The sequence below is a fragment of the Motacilla alba genome, chromosome 1 (genome assembly GCF_015832195.1).
Source record: "Motacilla alba alba isolate MOTALB_02 chromosome 1, Motacilla_alba_V1.0_pri, whole genome shotgun sequence".
NCBI lineage: Eukaryota > Metazoa > Chordata > Aves > Passeriformes > Motacillidae > Motacilla > Motacilla alba.
Window position 1 is genome coordinate 31,856,446 of NC_052016.1, and position 21,767 is coordinate 31,878,212.

Below are 21,767 nucleotides of genomic sequence, written 5' to 3' on the forward strand. Positions count from 1 at the left end.
GCTGCTTCTTGAACACCTTAAGGAACAGCACTTCAATGCCCTCTACAGTGTCAAGTGCATGTAAATTAAGCCACACACTTCATAGCTTACCTGACACCGCACTTGGCCATGCTCTTTCCCAGTGTAAAACTGGGACAGAGACATTGGACCCATGGTACTAAGTCAGCTTATGCTGCCAAGTGCCTGGCCTGTGCCTTCTGCCTGATCCATGTCAGCAAGAGGATCTTGCAATCTCTACCCTGGGAAGAGGGAGTTGTATGGCAGTGGCAGAGGAAGAACCCCAAAAGAAACCCAAGAGAAAGCAGAACTTGGGGCTGACACGCGATTTCTGCTGGGTGTTGGGTTTACTGAGTTTCCTACAAGGCACTTATGATAAGGTGAGTCAGAGTATTAATTCATACCCTGTGCTTTGCTGTGGATGGCAAAGTGCTCAGCCCAGGCACTCTAGTGTAAGACTTGTGTTTGTTTATCTGAGGATTGTTTCCTAATGTCACCTCCCTTCTGGGTGCACCAGGGGAAGGAGGTGCTTTCGCTTCTACTACGGTAAGTCCCATTTCATTTTCACAGAGCATCCCTGGGGACTGCAGCTGGTCAGGGTTCCTGCAAACCTGCTTTGCATCCCTCTTCTCACGTGATGGTTTGAGCCTATGTTCCAGATGTGACCTTTGTGTAAGGGACAAAAGAAAGTCTCCTTTGTAAATCTAATGGCATCTCTTATCCAGCCTGCATATTTCTAGAGTTCAGAGATAGATCTTTGTGCATCAAGAAACAGAGAGCTATGCTTTCTTCCTGTATATGATTTTTTTCTATTTTGTACCTTTTTATCCCCAACTATTTTATATCAAGGGCTATTCATCAGAAAGACTATAAAATGAATCCTCACAGGAGACAGAGAAATGTCTTGGCATCAACAGTTTAGTAATGGGTTAGACAGCCTTTTCATGTGGAGTTTGCCAATACGAATCCAGCCCCCACACCAGCAGGGACTGCAAATTTCTATCACGTGCTGACTGGCTGTCAGCCGATAGGAAATGAACTTAGTCTCAGTCCAGTTCCTTGATCAGTGCATGTCAGAAATACCATCACTGCTGGAAACTGTCTCCCTTTTTCACTGGCAAGCCTGGCAGAGAGGCTAGGAAGTGGAAGCGAGTCTCTCATCTCTGGGGATAATATTGGAGACACATTAGCATCAGAATCTGTAAGGAAAAAGCTTGTTCAAGTAGTGCTGGTACTCAGCCTGCTCTGTGTTGAGGCCTTTTGCTGTTAATATGAAACTTTTCACCAGCCTGGCATTTAACACAAGCATAAAGTGATTCTCAGGAAGAAATAAAAAAAATTGCAGGTGGTGCCTTGACTATAAAGGCACTAAATGAATAATCTAGACAGAGTTTTAACAGGTGAATGTGCCCTCACACAAGAGCTTGAAGATTTCCCAAATGTAAGTTTTGCATTCTGAAGCTGTGCCAGGGAGAGGCAGAACTGCTCAGAGGTCACAGCAATGTCTGCTTGGGAATTCTCCAGCTGCACTGATTTTATTGAAAAAAACCCACCAGGTTGCTAAAATCCAAAACTTCTCTGTAGTTAAAATTCAGTTGGAAAGGTTTTCTTCCAGATTAATTATTTAATTCCTACCAAATATGATTTTCTGTCTTGCCCTGAATGGAGATGACTAGCCAAATGCCTTCTGGTGCTAGACATACCTTCACATCAAAGAAATTCACCTAGGGAGCTGCAGTGGAAAAGGAGAAAAAAGAGCCAGATGAAAGTGTTGATACCATGCCACTCCACTGGTACAAAGAGGGTTTGCTTCTCTTCATACCTGCACCACTGCAACCACCCTAGCACAACCATCTTTCATGTGCCTTTTCTCACCACACCCCAGACTATAGGAACAGGTATGGAAGAGACATCCGAAGTTGTTTGAACTTCTGTGTTGGGAACTCTTCAAAACAAGATGGAACAAAGAGTGTCTCTGTGGAAGCATGGAGCGCGTGAGCCAATGTGTGCCTTCCTGTACAAAAAAGTGTGTGCACCATCTGCCACTGGGATTCTGCTCTCAACACCACAAGCACAGGATCTCTCACCTGTGGTTTTTGTACATGCTCAGGGCTCTTTTTTTATTTCCCCAAAAGAATTTCTCATTGGATTCATTGCTTTGTCAAGCGGAAATGGCAGAAAAGGTGATGGCTGGATTCATTTGTCACTTGAGATTGCATTTATGGCGCAAAATGCTTCAGAGGCCTGGTAAGCATCCGCACGTCAGTGCTGTGGCCGAGGGAGCCAGGACACAAGGTCCTGTCTGCAGCCATCAGAGACAGTAGCAGAATCAGGAGCAGGATTCAGACCTGGTACCTTGCCCCCTGTGCTGACTGCTCAAATGCTGCTTACTCACTGTGCTTACAGCCAGGATCCTGCTTTCATTGCTGCTTTCACATTCTTGTTGATCTGAGCTCTCCCTTTAGCTATGCCTTTCAAGTCTTAGAAGCTGTAATGAATATGTATAAACATTTCAAAGCCGTAGATTCTGCGGTGTGGAAACAGAAAGGGGACAGGAGAGACAGACACACATATACAGTCTAATTCATTTTTAAATGTCTGTAGTTCATCCAAGAGCATTATCAATAATTACTAGAAGAAAGCAGTAACTCACATCACGAGAAATCAGTGCTTTGACAAAAAGTTGGCAGCAGGCCTTACAGATATCTTGCACATGCAAAACCTTCCTGAAGCATGATAATCAGCTGGGGAGCAGTGTGGGGGGGAGACCTTTCTGTCTGTTCACAGCTCTGGTGGCCTCACCAGGGAGCCCTGCTGTTCTGTCATCCCTGTGTCTGCGTCAGGCACGCTGCAGCTCCTGCAGACAAACTCAGTGGGTGCATGCTAGATCTCAACCCTGCAGGAGGTGTGGGTTTTCAGAGGAAGTTTATGGGAGCTGGATGCATTGTAATCTTAAGCATCCCCTGAAAAATCAGGCCTGGATGCTCACTGAATATGCTCTCAGGGTCTCACCACTTCTTCCCTTCAGCTGCGGCCATCGCTGTCCCGTGCTCATGGCAGGGCAATGGGCATCTCCAGTTATCCCTGTTACACCACCTCCAAACTCCTTCCTCTTAAAACTCTGGCTAGGACATAGATGGTAGCCTGGGACATAGGACTGGGAACAGATCCTGAACTGCTTCCAGTTTGGAGTACCCAGCAGCTACCTCCCATCTTCAGACCAGAAACCCCACCATAAACAAAACCAAGGCAACACAGAGAGGGGAAAGGGAGAGGGGGGCCTCAGAGAAGCGAGGCTGTTTGTGTTAAAACTTGGATTGTTTTTTTTTCACCTGAAGCCAGTCCTGGCAGCTCACTTTCTGGACATGAAGTTACAAGGACTGTTGCATTTAGATCCATTCCCAGCCATTCAACTTCTGTGGGCTGCCAACCTCTGCTTCAAGCATAGAGCAGGGACTGGCAGGGCTGGGGATGAGATATGGGGATGCTTTGTCATCTTTCAGACCTTTGTGTTAGTTTGTGGAGTATGAATGATCCTCCAGCTCCTTTCCCTCACCACCATATGACCCATGTTACGCATCCCTGATTTTGGGTCTGTTCCAGCTGGGGGCTGTGACCTTTGCTGCTGCCATACACTGCCAGTCATTCTGCTTTCTTGACTGCTTCTCCCTGGGTTTACCAGCACCGTGGGAGCAGAGACACTGACACAAATCCTATGAAGCATTCCTGTTGTCATGTCAGACCTCAGGCAGAAACACAGCTGGGACTGCAATATCCTAAATCCAATGGCTAGATCTGCTGGGACTCATCAGTCTGAGACTTGAGTCTCCTCTGCAGCTAAAGCTGACCAAAATCTCATTGCAGCACAGAGAGTCACAGCATTTGGGTCACCCCCAGTACAGTCCTCTGTGCTGGGCTACAAGTGAGGAACATTTGGCACTTTCAGGTAATACAACAGCAGCTGCTGCCTCTGTGGTGTGTGTCTCATGAAACTGCCAAACACCTGTACTCTCCAGTTGGCATCTAGTTAATTAATGGATAAAATTCAGGAGATTAGCTTCCTGCACAAAGACCTATATGCTTTAAATCCTGCAGGTGCACCTGGCACTTTAACAGATACAGAGAAGATGTGGAACCACCTGTCCCAGTGGCCTGAGAGGGCAGGGACAACCCATGGTCCATAGATCGACAAACAGCCTTCAAAGGATGTCTAGAGAACCTGGCGTTCTTTTTCTTTTGCCAAATGTTGCTGCTGAAGTCTTGATTTGAAACCCACCAGGGTGTTAGAAGATGGACTTCTTTTACACTTGGCAGAATTTCTTATCTTTATATGCAGCTCACTGGCTTGATAAACACATTTTATTTAATCTCATGAATCAAATGTTTATAGTGGCCCTTTCTGTTTCCCATGGAAAGTCTGCTGCTCTGTGTTATACATGGGCCATGTTGCACTGCCCTGTAACTCAGGAGGCCATACACCATAAAGACACTCAAAGCAGGAGCATTTCCTCATTGAAAATTACCCTTGTTTTCTATGGAGAACTTAATTGGGGCATTTTCTGGGTCTTTTAGGGTTAGGTTTTTTTTTATTCCTTTAAATCAGGCCAAGTTTAGCACTTCAGCACTTTACCAGCCCGTGCCACAGCCTGATGTTGGTTGTTGAGAGCACCTAGTCGGTGATGTCCTCACTATGTTGGCTAACAGGAGGTGACAACACCTGTTGGGCAAGTCTGGCTCCCAGGACAGGGACCTGAAAGTGCTTTGCAGATGTGCAGCTGCTTGGACAGACTGGACATGAAGTTCTATCCTGAGAAACCAAACAGGAAACTGGAAATGGAGGGTTTGTTATTCCATCCCTCCCAGAAATTGTGGCACCAATGCCACAATGCAGGCAGTGAAATGGGGTGTGGAAATTTAGCACTCTCTAACTTTATTATAGCTCAGTGAGAAAGCCAGGCTAGAGCTGTGCTTTCTGAGTAATGATCTGAGCTATAGATTAGCCAGAAAATGAATCCTCAATACTGTCATTCCAAAATTCATTCCACACAGAAGCATATGTAAAGCCATAATACTGGCTGCATAATCAGTGGGTGGTGTTGCTATTTTTTCCCCTTAAGCATATGATGGACAAACAGCTTCTCCACTGTACATTTAAACCACTTCCATAATTTCTATTCATCTGTCCAGGGTAAATTATATAGGAAAAATGTGTAGGTGATGAAATTGCACTCCATTTTTATCTGGTTCTTTTTTTTTTAATGACAAAGGAGATACAATAGACCAAGTGCATGTTGAGAGGTGGGTGAAAATCATAAAAAACTTGTGTCTTCAGAAACAAACCCTAAAAGCCAGCTTGACTGTTTGGGGGATAGGGCTAGGGGCAGTTTGTGTGATAAGGTGTTGGCGTTCTTGCCTTCGTAAAGTTTTCTATCTAGCTCTGCAATCTCTCGGCTATTTTTTTGAGGGTTTCTTAAAACAAAAGCAAAATAAGATCCCATTTTCCAGGGATTAGAGTTTCCATGGAGAGCTGTAGCCCTTGGTGCCTGTGGTGGGTTGTGGGGTGGCTGTAATGACAGTCCCAGCTCGGTGCCACCAGTTCTGAGACATTAAGTGTACGCACGAATGCGCACATGGAGAAATGCACGCGCTTCATCTCTAATGGGGATTTAATTTTGTGCATGTGGGAAGCACCAGATCACCACCCTGGAAGCAGAAACTGATTGATCATAGATCTGGTATGGGATTTGAGTGGCACCAACAAGGCACTTGTGACGTCTCAGTCTCAAGAAAATGACCTTTGAGTACCAACAGGACCCGTGGTTTTTCTGATGTGGAGGTTGACCACTGAAACTAGAAAACCACTCTCTTCAAACTTCCTGGTGTTTCTTGCCTTTCTGTGTCCTAGTCTCCAAGGCTTCAGGCCAAAATCAGCCTGGAGCTGAAGGGTCAGCACCTGAATGAAATTACAAGGCTTTTAGAGAGCCCAGCTGCCTGGGCAAAGGCCTAGTTTGAAGGAGGAGAGAAACAAATGGGGCAGAGATCAAGGGACAGTGACCTCGCATGGAACTCGGAGCTGGCAGAGGAGAGGAGAGAAAGGGAAGGCTGAGGTCAGACCAGCAGGAAGGAGTGAGAATGGAAACACAGGGATGGCACAGGAGGGGTTCATGCTGGAGCTCGGCAGTGGGTCTGAGGCACCAGAAAGGTGCCACAGGAGGGGATCTGCGCCTTACTCTGCTCTAACCCTGCTTCATCACACACACAAGTGAGGAGGAATACAAGGCTCAGAGAAAACCAACTGCAAGCCAAGTATCATCTGGGCAGCCTTCACTAGGCTTTGCAACACATAGCTGCTAAAATATCATGTGTGGTTATGTGTTTACCAATGATTTTATGCGCAAGGTGGGCTCTGCCTTGCAGCCTGCCACACACACCTTGCTGCCTGTGCTCTGAAAGGCGTGCAGGCTTCACTGGTGGTGAACACCCAGAGCTGCCAGCAGCTGGAATCTGCTGCAGCAGCAGTATTCCCTGCTCACATGAGAAAGGCACTTAAGTGGGAGGAAAGCTTTATTGTGCCAGCCCTATTGCTCTAGCACGTTTCAAGGCTAAGAAAAACACTCCAAGTCTGGAAATCAATTTCTGTCTTCTTAAGTCACACTGGCTGCTCTCCTTGGAAGGAGGGAGCCTGTGTGAAGAGCTAGGGGATCAGGAGCTCTGCTGGGCTGGGGCAGCTGGAGGGGCTGTTAAAGGGAGAGGGTTGCAGCCTCCTACATATCAAGGCAGGGTGTCCAAAACCAAAACATGGAGACATGCCTGGGGAGGGAAGAAAAACATGATTTTACCCAGCCTAAGCTGAAATGGAAGTCAGTGAGACCAAGTGACTGAACCCACAAATAACTTACTACTGACCAAAATAGACTGTCTGGGCTATGGTATGACATACTATCCTAGTCATTCCTTCTTTTCTCTGCATAGGACTTTCACAGCTGCCCCACTGCTAATTTATTAATTTTAGGAGATATACTTGCTAACAGCATAACACCTGTAGCCCACAGCCCTGCTGTGTTTGCTCTCTGCACACAGGAATACCTAGTTCCTGATAGGAGGCAATGAGGACTCTGTCAGAAGGCACTAAAACCAGCCTGAGGTTTATTCCAGTGAGTATCAGGGACCATCATTTGCAGCACAAAAGTACATAATTCTTTCATTGTAGGTAGGTACACATGCTTGGTGGCTGGAGTAGCAGGAAAACTAAGACTTGATCTGTTTTCATTGCAAGCAAATGGGATTTTAGTCATTGACTTCAGACAGAGCAGGATTGGGACCCAAGAACAGAGTCAATTTGCCAGTTTGTTGCTTGCCTACTGATGTCATGCCAATATTGTCTGTGTTCGTGCAGGGGAATGCAAATGCCTGGTCATGGGCGGGGGGGGGGGGGAATAATTAGCAGCGCTTATTAAAAGCTATGGTGATTATTCATTACAGCTGCTGTAGGCCACCCTGCCTCAACAGCTCGGGCTCTAGTGTCAGAGGCAGGGGGAGGGGGAAGGAGAAGCAAATGGGGATCTCCTTCACTCTGGTGTTGCAGTGGCCGTCTCTTTTCCAGAAGACGGATGTTGTGCTCTAAGTACCTCTCCAGAGAGCTAATGGCCAACATGGCATTATTACCAGCCTGCGATGAGCTCTATCTTTTTTTTTATGATAGTAATTTGTTACACTGGTTTGCCACATGCCCGCTGCTTCCTTGTTAATCCAATAATCTATATGAGAAAAGCAATTTGACATTCCTCCTTCCCATCTGCCACCCATCACCCAATCTATATCTTAACTATCAGTGATTTATTAATGGTGTCTGCATTAAGTACATCTCCGCTTCATTGGCGCCCTCCATTCCCTCTCTCCTAGAGACACTCTCTGGCTACATTTAGAGAGCAGAGTCAGCACAAAGACGAAAAGCAACAGTAAAAGCAACCAAGTTGGGGGACTTTTGGTGCTTTGGTCAAATACTCCACCCGTACAACAGCCTGAAGCCTGCTCAGGCTGCCTGAAGCTGAGACTGAAGTGCGTGCTCAGGCCCTCTGCTCCTTGCAAAACATAATGCACTAACAATGCAGGGCTTTATCAAGTTTATCCCTATAGTCCCTTTGTCAGCATCAGTTTGCATCCAGTGTGGGCCAGTGTTCAGTGGCTCTTAGAATGGGCTTTTGATGGGGCTTAATCCAGTGTTTGCTAATGCTTCATGGGACAACAACCAGATTCATGATCTGATGTTCGGAAATAATGAAGTACAGTATCCAGTATCCTGGATTTCTTGAAGTCTGGAAAGAGTGGTTCTGTTAGCCTTTCTGTCAGTGGCAGCATGAACAGCACAGCCTTTATGTGATCACCTATTTTCAGGGCTCTTGTAAGAATACTGTACCTTCAATAGCTTCAGCAAAGTTGGTTTGAAATCAGCCAATGAGCTCAAAAGCTTTTGGAGGTGAAGGGCATCTGAGAAGCTCACATACATACACACACACAGAGGCACACACTCCTGTGTGCTTACAAAGGCCTTGTTTCCTTAGAAACCAAGCTAAAATTCTACTGGCAGTATTTCAGCCTGCTTGCCAGTATCAGGGAAGAGCTCAGGGACTACTTGAGTCCTGCAAAATGAAAATCTCTTTTTCCTTTTCAAGGAATTCTCTGCTTGAAATTAGATTTGGGAAGCACTGATCCTGGCACAGCTCAAAGCTCGCACTGCTCCACGCACGCGGGTCGTAGGACAGGCATTCCCAGTCATTCACCTTTCATTCTCAAAACCTGGGCAGTGTCCTTGCACGTGCTGGCCAGGCACTGCAAACAGGTTTCATTGATTTAATTACTCCCCACACAGCCATTGCATACAGCATTGGCAATATAGCTCAGCATCCTGCTGTATTTGTGTGCATGCTGAAACACTGCTTAACGACTTTTAGTTTAACTCACACGGGGAAAGCAAAAAAGAGCATTTGACTTTACACTAAAGTTCATTACATCCTTTCTGCCACACTCCTGGGGATCTAAGGATGCAGCGTCCAGAAACCAAATCTTGTGGATTGCATAATTTGACATGGCCAGATTCAGTCATGTAAAGTCTCTTTTATACAGAAAGTTAATACTGCAGGTTGGCTAAAACACCTTTAGAAAGCATGGGGTGTGGACAGCAAGACAGATGATACTTTTGTTTCATTTTCATAACAGCTCTTTTTAATGGGCCTTCATTTATTTAGAATAGCCTAACAGAACTTTTCCTGTAATTACTGCTATTTTTAAGATCCAGAAAGAAGTCATTAAAGAGCAAAGTGCAGTGAGAAAAGCCAGAATCGCAGGAAACAGGGACAATGTGGAAATTAAACAGTTACAAGCAAAACTGCAATGGATTTCATTGCTTTTTGAACTCCAATGCAAAGAATGGTCACACAGCATGTACCTCTCTAGATGTGCAGAGGCAGAGGATGATCTGTGTCGGGGTGGGGGAGCACACTGTTGGTGCGGCTAAATTGCTTTCTGAGATAGCTGGCACTGCCTGGACAGATCCCACCTAGCTTTTTTCCTGGTAGAAGAAAGGTAACTGGAGAGCATTTGGATTCACCAGGGTCTGTGGTGACTGACTTGGCAGAGTCTCACAAAGTGGTTCTCACTTAGCCTTGCAGTTTTGCTACATTGAACAGTATTTGGTTTCCTTCTGAATTTTTGCCTCTTAGTGCTGGTGAGCTGTGGTTGAGATGCTGCTCTTGCCAGTGCTTGGCTCCCCAGCCATTTTCAGGGCCTCAGGATGCCAGTCTTAATATTGCTGAAGGCTCCCAAGGTGATTATTTTTTGCCGTTCCCTTTCCCTAAGGCTGAGATTTTCATTTGAGTTTAGAATATCAGTTAACCCACATTTATCAAATGTCAGTATCATTTTGACTAATAACTCTCCTATGCATAATGAAAAAACTTGGGATAAACAGACTGGGAAGAATATAGGTATAAAATAATCAGTAGGAACTGAGTGATTAGGTTTGGGAAGAGAAATGTGAAGATGTACCTTAAATTACATGTAAACCTCCTATAGCAGAGGAGGTAAACTTAAAATGGGGAAACATGAATATTTCACAGTCCCATCAGATGGAGAAAGCTGCCCCTCTGTGCTTTGTGTTTTTTAACACTGTGCCGCTGAATAAAGCAATGTCTGCCTTCAGTCTTTTATTCCCATTGTTTGTTTCTGTTAAACTTACTGAAAATGGAAAGGGAGCATTCCTTTTGAATTGAATGACATATTTTCTTGGAGCCAAAATAGGGGGAAAAAACCAGTTTGTTTATTTGTTTGTTCACTGATTTGGCAAGGAAAGTCCCCCAAGCATTTGAATTTTGGCTGAGATCAGGACTACTACAACATTTTGTCTTTTTTCTTTTTCATGCTTATCTGCCAAACAGCAACAATAGCTCCCTACAGAGGCCTGCTGGAAATGAGATGCAGAGGCACAGAGTACCGAATGACTGGGTAAGGGAGGGTGTGATTGCATGATAGGACAGCTCTGATCATGCAGACCGGGGGTGTGGCACAGTGATGGTTCTTCAGCTGGAGAGAGTAAGGCTGAGGTGTGTGAAAACAAAGTGCAGGAGCAAAGCCACTGTTCTCCCTCCTTGTCCCCAGAGACATTGCCTGTAGTTCCCCACACACCTTTCTGGCTGCCTGATGCCAGCTTCTCCAGCTGACTTGCTCCACATGGAAAGGACAAACCCCCAGGAAAAAGAAAACCATAACAGGAATAATCCTGGCAACTGTTTCCATAAAAGATTGCATAGGCAAAGATGGGGAGCACATCTTTGGTGTATGATACTGCAAAACTGTGAGAAGAATCTGTATGTTTGCTCTGGGCATTCCCTTAGGCTCCTGTGTTTTAATAGCAGAATCTTAAATCAAGTTAATGCTAGAAGTAGAGCAGAGAATAGGGAGTGAAGGCAGGAAACTCTGGCTGAAGCTAGATCCTAATTTCATGTATTCCCTCCTACTCCAGATAACACTTTTGCTGGACCAATAACCATTACAAGTTGGGGCTTTTGATAAGCTGGTGTTCTGGGACCTGGGGTTTCCCAAGATTTTCCATTTCACAGAATAGTTTTTTTGCAAACAGTGCAGAGGAACTGATTCAATATTTATATCATTACCTGTATCTATAGTCTTACATTAGGAAATTTTAAAAGCCAGCATTTCATATTGTAAAACTGCCTGCTGCTCATGATATCAAGAGTTGCAGATGGGCAAGCTGATGGATTATTTGCCCTGTCTGCTGTGCATAGAAGAGCTCATTTGGGGGTTTAGTAGACAGAAAGATTTCATGAATGACTGCAGAAGACAGAAGTGAAAACTGGAAATTATCTGGACTGGAGGAAAAGAACCGGAGGAAGAAGGGAAATCTCTCATTTGCAGTTTTGGAGATCTCTGTAATTACTTTTTGAGATGTGAAATTATTTCTCCCTAATAATTTGCTTGTGGTACAGTTTTTCTCCCAAAGACTCTGAGGCATGTGTAATATTCTTACAATCAAATGTGAAAAACCAGTGAAAGATACTGGTTTGACAGCAGCCAAGCCGTCCCAGGCTGCCATCACCTCGCATATTACTCCATGATGTGTCTGAAACTTTTTTCTGTGGAAAATAAAATGGAAGATGTAGTTACAATTATATAATTAATATTTTACATTGTACTTTCTTACAAGAAAAAAATACGAAAAATCTCAAAAGGTATTTTTCCTATTTGTACTGAAACCCCTTTTGTGTTTGATGAAAGCTCTTTTATTTTATAGTGGGCTTCTAGGGAAAAAAAACCAAACCCAAACCCTAGAAATTCATATTGTTGAAAAAACGTTTCCAGAGAAAAATACAATTGCTTCTGACTAGCTTTAGTTATCATGTTTTTTTTATTAAAATCTCCATCTCTTTGCATTCCTGCTGCTTATTTGACAGTCTCTGCTTGTCTTTCTTATACTCACTTGCCACCATTTCACAATCTGTCTTTGTACTCCACACTTCCTTTTTTAATTGGAATTTTCTTCTTTCCAATTCTTTCACCTTTTCTGTAGTGGACCTCTTAGGTAGTAGATGATCCTAATAATATCTGAGTTGGAGCTGAACTTTAGACCCACGGCATATCTGAGTTGTTTTGAAGTAGCTAAAAAGTATTAGTAAAAGAAAAAAGGTAGACATGAGACATTGCTGAATATTTTTACCTGATTTGTATAAGTGGAAAGGGGATGCAACACCGCCAGCTAAAATAAGAGTTCACATTCTCTTCTCTAATAAGGACTAGAGGTTGTTATATGGGAGAAATCATCTATTTTTAATATTTATGTGTTTAGAATGAGTAATTTGCACTCCACTTCTATTTTTCTGCCCAAAAATGTATTGGTGAAACAACTTGAAAAATCACTGAATGGGAGAATAAGAGATGTGGTAACTGATCTCTGGAGGTCTCTAGACCCACCTCCTCAGCAGGGCAGGGCCAGGCAGATCAGGATGCTCAGCATCTCATCCAGGCGAGCTGTCAGTATGCCCATGGTCAGAGATCACACCACATCTTTTTGGGCACCTGCAGCAGCCTGAAGGGACACAGTGGAATTCAGCTTGGTTTGCACATGGGGTCTGGACAGGAGAACTGAACTGTAGAATGGCTTGGGTGGGAAGGATCTTTAAAGATCATCTGGTTCTGACCCCACTGCCATGGGCAGGGACACCTTCCAATAGACCAGGGTGCTCAAAACCCTATCCTACCCTGCCATGAACACTTCCATGGATGGGGCGCTGTTCATGAAGCAACACTGGGCTAAGTCTTGGCCTTCTTTTTGTTGCGACACACTCATGCCTTCTCCATCCCTCAGCTTGAAGCATATCAGAGAAGCTATGCTGATTTCGACCTCTCTCTACTTTGCGTCATTCAGGTTTAAACTAAACAGATACAGCTCACATGATCCCGTGCAATACTCTTCAGAAAGAAAGGAGATAAAGAAACCCTCACTGATTCCATCAGGGTGGTGTAAGGTGAGGTAGAAACAGTGAGGGAAAGCAGCTTTAGGGCTTTTGATGCTTTCAGTAGGCCAAGCAGAAGGACAGCACCCAGGAAGGGTGGATGCTTGGAATGCTGCTGGCATCAGACAACCATGGGCCTCTCACAGTGTGAGTGCAAGTCCAGTGCTGTCTCCCGTTCAGGAGGTCACAGGAAAATGAGGTCAGACTCTTGTATCACCCATTAAGGCAGGGCTCTGTAGCTCCACAGGGTCTCAGGGGGTAGATGTGCTGCTGCCCAAAAAGCAGCACAATTTCTGCATGGGTCAGAAGACCGCGAGGACAAGGTCTCACCCTGCAGGAGGCCCCAGCTCTTGTGGACACTTACAGCAACCTCCATGAAGCCATGGGCCCTCCATTCAGGGTGGCTGAAACACATTTCCCATGTGGACATCTGTGACTTCACATCCAACTGAAACAACCTCGGCATACTGCAGAAAAAAATGGCCTTGTCAAAGTTCAGTAACAGAGGAGAGATTTATTGGTCTGGCCACCTCCTTCTCTTCAGATATAATTTACATCTACTCTACAAATCAGGAGTAATAACCAAATTATATATGTTGAAAATGGTGAGGTCTAGAAGTGCAAAGAACATCTGAAATGAATCCTGAAATGGAGTGAAATTTGACTAGTTTCAGCGGTCGGTACAAGCCTAAAACTCAGGTAGGGCTCATTAGGAAGTTCATCTGACCTTTCTGACTGAACCCAAGGCTGATTTTGTCTGATCCATAGAGAACATTTTTTTTTTCTTTTTTTTTCTTTTTTCGCCTACATGAAATCTCACTGATTATGACTGGAAGCTCCTAAGTTTGTTCAAATCCAAAGTTCAAAGCAAGTTCAAAGTACAGGAAACATGTAGCCATGAAAATGGAAATAGTTGAGTTTTAAATCCATGAGATCAGAGCAGCTGAAATTTACACTTTGCTGAAGCTGCCTGAGCCAGAATGATCTGAAAAGATGAGAGTTAAATCCTGATGAATAGAAAAGAATGAAGGAGGCCCTGGTTTTACCCTTGATCTTTGGTGAAGGCATCGGTCTTGCCTAAATGGTTTCCCAATACAGATGAAACTTACCCACTAAATATTTGGGTAGACCCTGCCATGCAATACACTAGAAGTAGGTAAATCAGTGCATACAAGAAGAGAAATAACATCTTGCCTTTTTGGACTTTAAGTAGAAGTGTGGTGGGGCTAGGAGAGGTCTAGTTCCATGGAATTAGTTTACTCAGGAATTGTTATTTCAGTAGAAATCTAAGCAACAGTTTACAATCTGCTGTATGAAGGAGGCTCACACTAAGAAGTGGTGAAGAAATCAAGCCTTAGCATTGCTAAGCTCTGAAGATAAAAGCAGAAAAAGTGCACCAGTTTTGCTAGAGGAAGTGAGTAAAACAGGCATGTGTTTGGCCATGATTGGTTATAATTAGTCATAATTTCCCCTGTTTCGGGAAATTGTAAGAACAAACAACTGGAGAAAAACAAGTCCTGTGATTCCTTTTCCTCCTTTCCTTAAATCATTTTATGTTAATACATGATCTAGGGGTGAGAAAGAAATGGAGAAATGAACCTGGGGAAGATGCAGCTCTGAAGGACAGAAAGATCCATCTGTATGATCTTGCCTGAGGTCCATCCCAACATCAGGCATGAAGCCACATCCACCAAGTGCCCTGCATCATCCAGAGACACATATCTGAACAAAAGGGCAGGATTTTGAAAGTCCTCATCATGCAGTCTAGCACAGGCTTGGAGCTGAGTACCTGCAGCCATGGCTTTGTCACCATGGATATGGAACAGGACTGTACGAACTCATGTGACAGACTGCATTAGATTGCTGTGACTTCTTGGGACTAGTGACATCTGAACTTCAGTGACAGGGACAAATCAAAACTGCAGAAGGAGATCTTGCTTACTAAAAATTTTGTACATTTTGGTGGTTAGATCAGGGTGTTTAATCCACAAGTTTGTCAGGCCCTCTTCTGTCTGACTGGATTGCTCTCATCCTAATGTAATTCATGCAAGCAATTAGGCAGTGCTGCCTACAGCAATACCTCATCCTCTCGAGAGATTAGAGGCAATGAGGACGTCACCATGGTCTCCTAGCACACTTCAGTGTATATTTCTGTGTCTCTGCAGGTCTCTCCAGCCCCTTGCAACTCATAGAGAAATCAACAGTCTCTCATGTTTTGATATAACACACTTGTTTTGTCTTTGACTGTAACATGGAAAGCTTTGGGTGCTTTGACGATTGTAGAACAGAGGTATGACCTAAAGTGAAAGAAAGTTGTTTTCAGTACACCTGGGGCAAAGGTTTTCTCACTGTAAGCTGGTGTTACCACCAGTTTAAACTACATGTATGTCTGCTAAATGGTATGGGTGTCAGCTATCTAGCATTTCCTTATTTTTCTAGTCCTGCTGGTAATTCAGTCAGAGGTGTTCTCTGTCTTCTGCCTCAGGAGCAGAGCATTTACTGTGGAATGAAGAAGAATAATGTTGGCCCTTCTGCTGCTTGTATCCTGCCTCCATTCCTTTCCTGCTGCTTCTGAACTCCCTGACCCCTTCAAAGGCAGCTCAGCAGCCTGCTCCAACTTCTGTTGAATTGAATTGCAAATCTGGAGACGCTACAGTGGGAGCAAGCCATCCATTTAAATTCTGTGTCCCTGTTGTCCCTCCCATGGGACCAGGACAGATCCTGAGGAAATGCAGTCAGCATTTGTTGACTGAGCCTTCTGATGAGGTTAACTTCTGATTTCACAAGAAACCAGTCATACGTCCCAGCTGTGTTTGGGCTAGCCAAGGCTCAGTCACAAGACAGAACAAAATTTCTGGAGCTCTGCATACGACTCATGGACAGTGACTCACCCTTCTGGCAGCACTGGAGAAGCAAACTTACAAAGCTGGGTTGCCCATCAGGAAAAATGAGGCATAAGCAGGCAGCCAATTCTGGACAACTTACCTACCTACCCACCCACCCACCATATGACAAGAACTCTTCTGACAGGAGCACCCTTCAGCAAATTGCCTTTCTGCTGAGGAACCATGGAAGATGCATGGTTCCAATGTTTCCATTGGTGCTCCAATGGGAGGAGCACCATGAGCTGCAGCACGTACTGCAGGGGATTACAGTTCCCTGATCCTAAGGAAACCAGCATGGACCAGAGACCCAGGGTCTGTGTCCTTACTTGGAGTGACTAATTTTCCACTGACTGCCAGAGGTGAGGTGTCAGAGGGAGAGGTCAGAGTGGGTTACGGATCACTAGAGACAATACAAATCAAAAAGAAACCCTTGGCCTTTCAAGTTAGTTTGTATTAGCAGTTGTATCTATCTTTTTTTAGCTCCAGCCCTGCTTACCCTTTGGAGTAAACTGCTTTCCCTTGAGCATCCAGAGAAGAGCAAATCAGAAGATGGCAGAAACACTCACAAGGTTTATGCCTGACATCCCTCTGTGGTGACCCTGTGATAAAAGGATTTCACTACTGTCTCCCCAGAGCTGCACTCGTTCCTGGTGACTTCAGTGACAAAAGTTTTAGCCTTTTAAAGCCATGCAAGACATGCAATAAATTGCAACACGTTATTATATTGGGTATTTTGGGCAGAGCTCTGCTCTGTGGTGTGCTGGGTGGCACATCAGCCCTGGTGTGGTCTGCTGGGCACTCTGCGTTCACCTTTTGTGAGCCACTAATGCTCCCTTCAGCACACTTGGGTTACAGTGTCACTTGAAAACATTCCCTTTCACCATTGCTGCATCCCAAGGGTGCTTGTTACTGACTCTGAAGGACTATGTGTGGAGAATACAGAGAAGAGGACTTCTCACTCTGTCTCAGCTTTGGTGTGCATATGTGTGTTTATATTTCTCTTTCTTTCAGTGAAGACAACAAATGAATTCACAATCCCAAGCCAAAATTAAGAGTTACATGGTTACTTTTGTGCCATGCCTGCAGCCCTTAGTGTGGCTGTTTTGAAAGCAACAGTTCAATTTTTCAGCAGATCTGCACTCTTAAAAATTAGGTTTGATTCCAAAACTGAGAAGCAAAAGGAGCCTTCTGGCTATTTCTTGACAGAGTATTTTTGTCTCCAGCTGACCACTAGCTCAGTGAGACTAGCATGTCCTGATGGCATGGGAATATCAGGGAATGCAGTGTGTGACCCTGAGCCCACTCCTCTGTGTGGGTGCCTGCTCCTTGTCATGGGACTCATGACATGCTCCGTTTGGAAGCTACAGGAAGGCAAAGCGCTGCCTTGCTTTCCTTGTCTGGTTAGTGGATCTTTCTGAGGAGATGGTAGCTCGTTCTCCCCTTCCCTCCTTTCAGGCATGTTTGATTTGGGGTTTTCATAGGTGCTGTTTGGGGTTTTCAAGTCGCTTGGGCAAAGATCTCTAGCCCTGAGAACAAAGTTGTAACAGGGCTTCACATTCAGGACTTTGATAGCAAGCAGAAGTTGCAGGGTTTGGCTTAGTAGGGGAACATGTTCTAGCTGTGGAGAAGATAATTGGTTGTAAAAAACATATGGCACATCTCTGTGTGAGCAAGGCAGTTGTTATGTTGACAAAATCAGCCTTGCTGACAGAATGGCTATGGTGTATTTTACTGTACAGTGAATTCTTTATCATGTTGTATGTTTCCCTGTAGCTACTATTAGAAGTTATGATCTTCAATATCCCTCTTGTCTCACATCTGGTGAGAAATAGTAAGGTCAATATCCCACAAGCCATCAATGTCTCAGCAAGCCCACTCTTTTTTTTTTGTTTTGTTTTTTTTTGTTTGTTTGGTTTGATTTGGTTTTGGTTGTTTATTTTTTTCCCTTTGTTTATTTGGTTGTGCTTTTTTTTTTTTTTTTTTTTTTTTTTTTGTCTTGGCAACAGCCAATAAATCTCAGAATGCTTCCTTGAAACACAGGAGAGAGGAATCTGTTTATAGTCCCTAAGTTGTTACTTAGACTATTCACAGAGTCATAGAATAGTTTAGGTTGAAAGGGACCTTTAAAGGTTTTCTAGTCCAATCCTCTTGCAATGGGCAGGGACCTCTTCAACCAGATCAGGTTGCTCAGAGTCGTGTCAAACCAGACCTTAAATGCTTCCAGAAACAGGGCATCTGCCACACCTCTGGGCAACCTGCTCCAGTGTTTCACCACTAATACCTGCTTTTTTTGCTAGAATAATGGCTTCTTCTTGAGCTGGAGAAAACCCAGACTGTCCCAGGGAAAGGTGGCTTTGTGCCCAGGAACGAGATGGTTTCCATGGCAATGGATTAAGATGGGCTGTCTAAGGCCAAACAAGATCTCAGCAAACTCCGAGAAAATCTGGGGTGTTGGTGCCCATTACAGTCTGCAGGCACAGCACCATGGTGTCTGAGTCCCTTTGATGAGTTGTGAAATAGAAATGGACTCTGCAGCTTCCTAGGGATTTAGATTCAGAAGGTGCTGTAGCACTGCCTGATTTGGTCAATATTGCTGGAAAAAAAGCAAACCAGTGGTGAATTTACTGCTCAGGGTTGTGCTTTCACAAGGAAAGTAGGGTAGAATTAGTCCTTGAATCATGACAGCTCCTTTCTGTCCTTTCTTTATAGTCTGGTCATGACCCTCAGCATGGGAATGTGAGAAAAAAAGAGGTTTGGGATTATTTAGTCCCATATGCTTTGATACAGGGATTGAAAATTTAATCCTCTTACTGCATGTAGTTTTCTGCATGAGACTTCACAGAAACTTGAGACAGAGGCGTCAGGTTGGGAATGTCAGTCTGTTTGCTTTAGACTTCTCTGCTTCGGCCATCTGCAAATTGAAGTGGCTCCAATAATGGGCAGCCTCCAGCAAAATATCTGTGTGGTTTTTTGAGGAGCCTAACAGTAGGAATTGCTTATTTGGAGATATTTTAGCATGCTTGATGTAATCTATCTTGTTTTCTGACTGTAGGTTGTTGAGAGGAGCGATTCTCTGCATAGGAGGAGAATTATTTTTGAGAAGAAATCTGGTTCTAGTTTGACTGCTTATTCAGTATCTAAGTGGATATTTCTTTTCTCATTTGCACAGCTTCAGCCAGAAAAAGGTAACAAATCTGCTCCAATCTCTGGTGTAAGTCTTTCTTACTCATGACTTTAATGAAAGTATGAGTTTAGAATCCCTTTCTAGACAGGCTGCTTCAGTTGTTGCCCAAAGAGTAACTCCAAACTATGTATTAGCAGCTTGGGCTATTTTTGAACAACAACAACAACATCTTTTTATATTAATAGTTTATATGCCTAAAAATTTCCCTGTCAGTCTTCCCCTCAGAATTGGTTTTGGTTGGGTTTTTTTTATTTTTTGTTTCCTTTTTTTTTTTTTTTTATTAGCTCCCTGTTGAGCAGACTATGTTTTGATTTGGGAAGAAATGATAGTTACTGCTTGATGATAGTTGAGACAGACATTATTGGGAACATCCCTGCATGTCTTACCAGCAGTTGGATGTACTTGGCTGAGCTGATGCTGGATGACATTTTCACTCCAGTGTAAGACAGCCCATGTGGTGTCCTGCTGTGTGGTAGGACAGAACCTAAAAGCTGACACCTCGGTGCTGGTAAGATTGCCTTGTCCATTTTTTGTTTTTAGCATGACCAGTTAAAAGCAGTAAGCAAGCAGTGAGCAATCTTTTCTACAGCCAGCTTCCAAAGTCCCAATCATCAGCAGATAAGGAAATTTGAAAGTCACAGATAAACAATAAAGTTGCATTATTACCAGCAGTGCAACTATCAGAATCCCTTCTGAATGCATTTCTTCTTTTTACCCAAACAATTGATTCTAAAAAGATATAAATGTATTTAAACACTACATGAAACAACTACTTCTACCTAACCCTGTCAGTTCTTATGATTCTTTATTGGCGAAATAACAACTAATTGTTCCTTAAGTACCCTTGGCTTATAAAGTTTGTTTATAGTCATGTTGCTTAATCTTCAATTACTTTGTTCATAAGCTATTATTTAGGCTTTTGGTTAACACTGTTCTGTTTTCGTAGACTTGTTGATGGTCCCAGTTTAGCAGAGCCAGTATTCGTCTGCAAACTCACTCCTCAGTGGAACTGTGTGAAGGTCTCGAGCCCAAGATCCTCTCAAGGATCTTTCCATGCCTCTTGCTATCAGTATGTCTCTGCACCTCTTTTCCATTTGCTTTTTTTTTTTTTGTGAGGAAGTAGCAGGCTGTCTCATTTCCCTGAAGAGCCAAGCACCCCTGTCAACCATTACTCATGGTTCATGGAGACTGTGGCACACAGCTGTGATGGAATCTCTTGGATTGACACCACAGTGTCTCATGGGATAGGAAGTCTTCCTGAAGACCCCATGAGGTAACATGAAATAGGAGAATAAGACATTTCCCATAAACCACCTCAATATCAAAAATAATGGCTCTTTAATCTCAAAATTATTTATTGTCAATTAGACCATTTTGGCATAAAATTGTTTGGTTTGCAATAATCAGTAAGGAAAACTCAAACTTTTTCATTGAAACTTTTGATTACATTGTTCCTCCATTTTTTTCTTTTCATTGAGGTTTTCTATTCAAACACCTGACATTAAATTTCTGATGTTGCTAAATTGAATCTCCAAGCAGCTGTTTTGACTTTCCCATATCAATTTCTTGCATATTGAATGGAAACATCTGGGCAACTTCAGTGATAATGTTTTTATTTGTTTCCTTGCCCCACTGTCTGTCACAGCTGAAAGAAAAATACAGGTTAACAATGTCCAAAGCAGCCAAGTCCCCTCAGCCTAAGCTTTATCAAGGCCAGCTTGATTAGTGCCAGCTTTAAGCACAGCTAATGCAGACAGTTGCCCAGGGCAGCAGACTGCTGGTGGCAGCAGAACAGTCACTGCTCCTCTGCCTTCTTTTCTGTACCAGAGCCACTGAGATGGGGCTGCTCCACGCACGCGGGCCAAGGTGTGCAAGCCAGTGGCTATGCCTGGGTGTGCGCTGTCTCCCTGGGAGCAGTGACCGCTGCCCATCTTCCTCCTACTCTCCTGGCATCACCCTGAGGGTGGAGCTCTCCCAGCTCCAGTTCTGCCCTCTGCTTGCCATCCCCAGGCAGAGAGAGCCTGTCTGTGCTACTTCTCCGTAAGGTGGCAAAGTTGAACTTCATTTACCCCAAAAAAGGGCTTTGAACTGGGCTGTGCAAGATGTTCTGCCTTATATTTATAAATGAGGATCGTGGTCTTCAGACTCTCAGATTCTTTGGAAAACATTACTGCACAAAATATTCCTACCACTGGATTTTCTGTATCTACACATAAGTCATTTGAATGGTTGTCAGGCATAGCCTTGGTGCCTTCAGAAAACAGTTATTTGCCTCTGAACTTTTTTCCACTTGGATCCCTGTGTACAGTTGTGTGTTGTGTGTGTGACTGATGGGAGGAATATATATTGTACACATGTATTTGTGCATGAGCATGATTTTGACCAAGTGTGTGCTTATTTGATTGAGTCTGATGATGTTTTACATAAAAGTTTTAAAACACAGATTCTGGGGTTATATTCTGAAGTTTATGGATAGACACCTCTATGTAGGCAAAGGAAAGGAGGGGGCTCAGGAGTGACATTATCACTCTCTGCAACTACCTGAAAAGAGGTTGGGACCAGGTGGGGGTTTCCCTCTTCTACCAAGCCATTAGTGATGGGATGGGAGGACATAGTCAGGGGAGGCTCAGGCTGGACATTGGGAGGAATTTCTTCACAGGAGGGGTGATCAGATAT